General features: G+C 41.0%; 1 protein-coding gene across 5 annotated transcripts in view; it reads right to left on the reverse strand.

Moving 5' to 3' along the window:
• The window catches only part of ova (ovaries absent), a 65,394-nt gene extending 60,615 nt beyond the window's left edge, over positions 1-4,779 (reverse strand). For all 5 annotated transcript variants that reach the window (XR_010949380.1, XR_010949379.1, XM_067764777.1 and 2 more), the window contains exon 1: positions 4,284-4,779. The gene's annotated coding sequence lies outside the window, so the exon portion shown is untranslated. The remainder of the gene's footprint in view (positions 1-4,283) is intronic.
• Positions 4,780-6,617: the final 1,838 nt, after the last annotated feature.

Consider the following 6,617-nt stretch of genomic DNA (forward strand, 5'->3'; position numbering starts at 1 on the left):
TACAGATGAATTAAAAGATATTAAAACTATACAAACAACTTATAAACGTAATTAACGTGAAAATAAAAGATAAACAATGAGTTGAATAAATATATAAAAAAAAACTTAATAAATTAAATGCACAATCCCAGAGAAGACTTGAACGTACTTCTCGACAAAGAGCAATCAAAAAGTAAACTCCCTGAGAGTATTAAATTCGGTAAGTGCGCGAAAAATCTGGTCGAACATGCAATAATTAGATCTACCGACACGCAAGTAAAAGGTCAAGAAAGTCGAAGACACCTATTAGCTACATTGTGGTCGCTTCCCAAGACAGTCGGTTCTATGTACCGGAGCGACTCGGGATTTTTCCCGACCAAGGACTGTCATTTCAGTGTGAGACCCCATCTAATTTGTTTCGTCCCTCCCACAAATTGTCATCCTCCCAGCAGCTCCTTGCAGCAGGACTGCTCCATATTCTCTTACTCCGGGAAGGCATCGAATCCAATCCGGATCCGTCTCCTGACCCCGGTCCTGAGAAATGGTTTTGCTGCATCTGTCGGAAAATAATCTTTTTAGGACGGTCATACTCTGTTCAGTGTGTCTCGTGCAAGGGATGGTTGCATCGGACAGGTTGTTCTGGGCTTGATCCCAAAACCCGACGTCCACGTAACTTTAATAAATCTTTTGTGGCTCCTTGCTGTTCACGCCCAAGGGCGTCCTGTAGTCTACGCCTTAGCCCCCCCCCCCCCCACTACCTTCCAGCAGCCCCCCTGCTCAGCAAGCCACAACAAGTACCCGCTGCTGCTCGCGCCCCACGGCGCCAACAACTCAAACAGCTGATACCACTCATAACTACTACCTTCGTAGTAGAGTTGGTAGCAATGCTGAGCATCAGCCCCTGCCCCCGTCTTCTCCCCCCCTCTTTTCCGACAGCAATCGTGCAGGTCAGGGAAACAGACTCTTAGTCCCTACCTCCGTTTGCACCGTCTGCCAGCACAGAATATATAGGTTTGCGACATCCGCCCAATGCAGCTCCTGCCTTGGGTGGTGCCACTTTCCCAGATGTTCTGGTCTCCGCGACGGCAACCCTCCGACGGGTTTCATCGCGCCATGTTGCCAGGTCGCAAACCCAAATCATCCGGGTACCCCAATGCTTGCCCAAGGACGCCCAGTCCCAGGGCCACAACAGCAATTGCGTCCTGGCCTTCCACAACCCAGGCGTAGTCACCCGTCACTTACCCCCAGAGTGGTGACGTCTCCCCTTATGCACTTCAGAATCCTGCAGTTAAACTGTAATGGACTAACTGGGAAGATTACGGAGATAGTCGATTTCATGAAGCGGCACAACATCCGCATTGCTGCGATTCAAGAGACTAAACTCACAGCAAGATCTGCATTGCAGACCTGCTCTGGGTATAACGTCCACAGGAAAGACCGCGAGAGCGGAAATGGAGGCGGTCTCGCTTTTATCATACACCACTCTGTGCAATATTATATATTTGATCCTGGCATCGACCGCAGGGACAATGTCTTAGAACGTCAAGGCCTATCTGTCCGGTCAGGCGATGCAAACCTAGAAATCATCAATATCTACATCCCTCCTGCCACCTGTTGCCCCAGTGGATACCGCCCTAATATCAGGGCCGTACTCACTGGCAACAATCGCATTATCTTAGGTGATTTCAATGCCCATCATGATCTATGGCGTTCGAACTTGCGGGCGGACAGTAGGGGTGAGATGTTGGCGGATCAAATAGAAGAAACGATGTTCTGCACAATAAACGGAGACCCCCCCCCCACACGTATGGTAGGAAGCTGTCACAGCTCGCCAGATATCTCAATCGTGAGCGCAGAACTCGTAAACTGCGTCAACTGGCAGCCGGTGGTAACATTGGCATCCGACCACCCCCATACTTATTTCGCTTGAGCGTACCGCCGACTTCATCGTCACTGAAAAACGCACTTTCATAAACTTCAAAAAAGGAAAGTGGGAAGAATATAAAACTCCAAAACTTGCGGAAGAGGAACGCATACTCCCCAGGGAAACGCGTGTCACTCTTGCTCAACTTCGTTCTGGATACTGTAACAGGTTAAACTCTTACCTATCCAAAATCAACCCCGACATACAAAATGTATGCCCCGCTTGCAACGTGTCCCCACATGACACCAACCATCTCTTCAATTGTAATGTGGAACCAACGCCTCTAACACCCCTTTCCTTATGGTCCGCCCCTGTTGAAACGGCAAGTTTCCTTGGACTCCCGTTAGAGGATATTGATGACAATTTGTGATCGGTCGCGGCTATTAGGTGGGGCGAGCATTGCTACAATAAATATCCAGAATAAATATCCAGAAGCACCTGAGAACCCAGCCGTACGAAGTGAAAAACACAAGCAGGTCCTTGGTGAACTCCATAAACAGGCGTCGGACCTTTATGCCGGGAATTGCCCGGTGAATCCAGTGCTTAACGAAAATTATCCAAAACTCGCAGAAGAGGAACGCATACCCCCTAGGGAAACGCGTGTCACTCTTGCTCAACTTCGTTCTGGATACTGTAACAGGTTAAACTCTTACCTATCCAGAATCAACCCCGACATACAAAATGTATGCCCTGCTTGCAATGTGTCCCCACATGACACCAACCATCTCTTTAATTGTAATGTGGAACCATCGCCTCTAACACCCCTTTCCTTATGGTCCACCCCTGTTGAAACGGCAAGTTTCCTTGGACTCCCGTTAGAGGATATTGATGACAATTTGTGATCGGTCGCGGCTATTAGGTGGGGCGAGCATTGCTACAACAACAACAACAACAACAGCATTGCTACAACAAGGTACATTGTGGTAAGTTACGAAGCGGCTTACTTCCTCTAAACCAGTGATAAAGATACTTCCCGGAAAGTCCTTTCGATGTTGATGGTCCTTTCTCGGATATAGATCCGATACGTTCCGGTAATAAGCATCATTAAGGTACTAGCCCGACCATCTCGGGAACGATTTAATATGACCACATTGAACCATCTAGACCATACCGCCTCCACCCCTAACCCTGAAGAAATAGTCCGCCGGATCCTCGCCTGCTAAATATGTGTATGATACATTCATATTTGTAACAGGATTAGCCCCGCGTAGGTGAGGTTGACAATTGGGTTGGAGAAGCTATAAATCTGTTTTTTAACAGGCGAGGCTCTGGGAGTTCAGGATGGCCTTGAAGGGTTCATGTGGTCATACTAAATCGTTCCTGAGATGGTCGGGCTGGGCTAGTACCTGAATGATGCATGTACCCGGAACATACCGGAACTGCATCCGACAAAGGACAATCAGCATCGATAACACTCCCCAGGGCCTTCGGGGAGTGTCCTTATCGCTACAACAACAACAACAACGACATCCCAAACATATTAGGCTAGTTAAAAATTACACGTGGAACTAAAGACGGGTGTTCAAAGTGTTGAAGAACATATATGTAACATATTAAATAGACAAAGTATTCTTATCACTAAAAAGAGGTGATTAAATGTCAGGGCTGGACAGCTTCAAAAAATAACTTTCACGGTGTGCAAGTGAAATCGAACTATAAAAATAGAGGAATCTCCTCAGTAGTTTGCATTAAAACTATGTTGTTTTCTCAGCTAAAACGTTTTAGGAGGGCTTCGGGGATTGTTTGCCGAAGCGGCACTCCTTTGCCGAATATAAATTTGGTATGCTCGGGTACTAGCCCAGACACAAAGCGGTCGGCTACTGATTTTATTTGCAACTTCTAGGCGGCTTCAGATATTTTGAGGAAACCGTACTTCTAAATGTGAGGGAAAGTTGCAGATTTGTGGTGAGTGATGAAAAACGTTATAGCCGCAAATCAGCCGTTGAGTAATCTCTGTATCGGTACCAAACATATGCTATAAGTTGAGCGCATCGGCTTATAGACCTACATGTTAGTGAAGCAATATAACATCATTTCATTCAAATATTTCTATTAAGATAATCACATTTTTTAGCAGTATGTCTGATAATTTTCAAGCATATTTCGGCTTTTGGTGTAGAGCATAGTGGGTATTCTGATACTTCTGCAACCCTCTGTAGTATATATATAAGCTAAAGCTAAATAAAATAAGATTTAGCTTCATTTATTAAGTTTAGGGCGTGTTTAATAAATATAATAGATACCTACATAAATAAAAATAAAACGTAATTCTATGTAATTGTGTACATAAATTTGTATTACGATAAATTCTGTTATTAAAATTATTTCGAGATTTCTTACTATTTATTCATCTGGATTTTATTATAAAATTTCTACTTACAGAATTTATTATATACAATTTCCAATCAATTACAATACGCTTCTTATTTATCCCAGCCTCCTCTTTTTACATATAAAACAAGCGTTCATACAAATCAATAATTTATGTCCTTTCGTAACAAACCAAAAAAACAAGCCCGTTTGGCATGCGCAGTTTGGACGATTAAGGATTCTATTGGGGATCCACTCCCTTGCAAGTGAATATCACACTCGAGCCGAATTCGGGCCATACAAATATGGCCGCAATACAAAATGCAAACTATTCCAAAATGATTTGTACTGTTCCTATTGTTTGCTGGGGAAAGTATTTCTAGTTGGCTAGATTTTCTAGTCGCACTTCAATATACTTTTGCACTAAATAAATTTAAGTTTAATCTCCCATTTGAATTATTTTCATCATTTTTCACTAGAACATTTTTTTTTTGTATAATTACAATTTACAAAACCGACAGCTTTTTTACAGTGCTTTTCAATGTAAAATGAGCACCAAATTTATTTGTATTCCAATAATGAAAACTGGAATATGTAAAAAAGAGTAGGAACAAGGTGCAAATTAGAAAATGCGCACTGAACAAACACTGTTACAGAGTGATTACTATGAATTAATAGTGCTATAATAGAATGATGGAAGAAGTACAAGGTAGAGCCGGACTCTCTTCTGGAAGAGAGAAAGACATATTAATTCGCAATTAAAAACTGCAGTATAACAAATGAATACGACACAAAATATGTTAGCAAGTATTTTTGTTGTATAAGAAGAATGCTTATAACAGTACTTCACGAAATTTAGTATGTGAATGGGCAAGGCGAAATAAACTTCAATTGCCAAGTCTGAAGTTCCTTCATATTTATAAACGCAACATCTTGGATGATTGTGGGCATTGTTATTGGAATGCCTACGCTTGTGTTAAACACATCTATATGAAAAATCTAATACTATGTTCAAACAGAAAAATAAATTGAGAAATTTTCGATTTGAATTGAGTGCTGTTCATACAACTCGATTCAGCTTACACAATAGTAATTTGATAGCTGGTTGGCTCATCTCTACAGCAAGAGCATACCTTTGTTCAGACTGTCAAAATGTGCTTGTTGGTATTAGGCGAATGAAATGGAATGAAAACATAAAACTTTGAAATTTTTGTGTGTTGTAAGAAAATGTGTTCAATGTTTTTGTTTCATTTTGAGTTTGCCATCTTCTTTTGACCATCCCTACTCCAGTGAAATGAAAGACATAAAATCAGCTGATGATATGAGCCAACCATATAGTTCAGCCATGCGTAAGTGACGTTTAAATATACTCAATAAACACACTTTACAATGTTGCATTTGTAGTTTGAAACAATTTATTACGCAATTTTTTTTAAATTGGCAATTTATTATTACAATTTGTTATATGACAAATTGCGTAATAAATTGCCCAAATAGTATAAATTGCCAATTTGGTGTGTGTTTGAACCTAGTATAATTGTGCCGAGGCCTTCATATTTTGCTATAAAATGTTTGTGATACGTCAAGCGAGACAAACAAGTTTTATTAGCTGTGTTATTTTTACATCTATAGACATTTACGCTTAAACTTTGTATGGACTGCAAAGTGGCAAACTTTAAATACACCTCTGAAATTGCTGCGCATAAAATTAGTACTACTCAATTTCAATACGCATTATACTCAGATGTAACTGAAATATGAGTCACCTTTACACTAAGCTCCGGTTTTTCAGTATAAGTTCATCAGTTAAACTACGCTTAAACTTAATCAGCAGTTTTCAGTCAACTTTAACTGAAGTTTAAGCTTAGTTTAAGCGGCCGATCTGGCAGGGTTAAACCCTAGTTAACCTATGAGCCTCCTGCGATTTACAACCAGATTGACTGAATTTTGAGTGTGTGTTAGTGCAGTCGGGTGGCTTCGTGACACACGTATTTGTTGTCGGCTACACGTTGATGTAAATCAAAAATTTTTGAGTTTTTCATTTGACGCTAGCTTGTTTGATAGTCGCGGGGTGTGATTGACAAAACAGCAGTGTTGTATTTAGTTTGTGTCGACATTCAAAATGAACAAGTGCGCGCAAGAACAGCAATTCATGTTAAAATGTATTGAAAATTATCAATGTTTTCCAGCTTTATGGAATGTAAAGCTTTTATTATTATTTAATAAAATTTTTATTAATTTTTTTATTATTTAATAAAACCGCTGTAGTTGCAAGTAAAAAAGTCATCATCCGATGACGACATATTCACGACCGAACGCTACAGTTTCTCAATGCAAATGTTGATTGATGGCTTTTTATTTGATAGTCGCGGGGCAAGCGTAAAATACCCGACACTCACACATA

The sequence above is a fragment of the Eurosta solidaginis genome, chromosome 2 (assembly GCF_040869045.1).
Source record: "Eurosta solidaginis isolate ZX-2024a chromosome 2, ASM4086904v1, whole genome shotgun sequence".
NCBI classification, from domain to species: domain Eukaryota; kingdom Metazoa; phylum Arthropoda; class Insecta; order Diptera; family Tephritidae; genus Eurosta; species Eurosta solidaginis.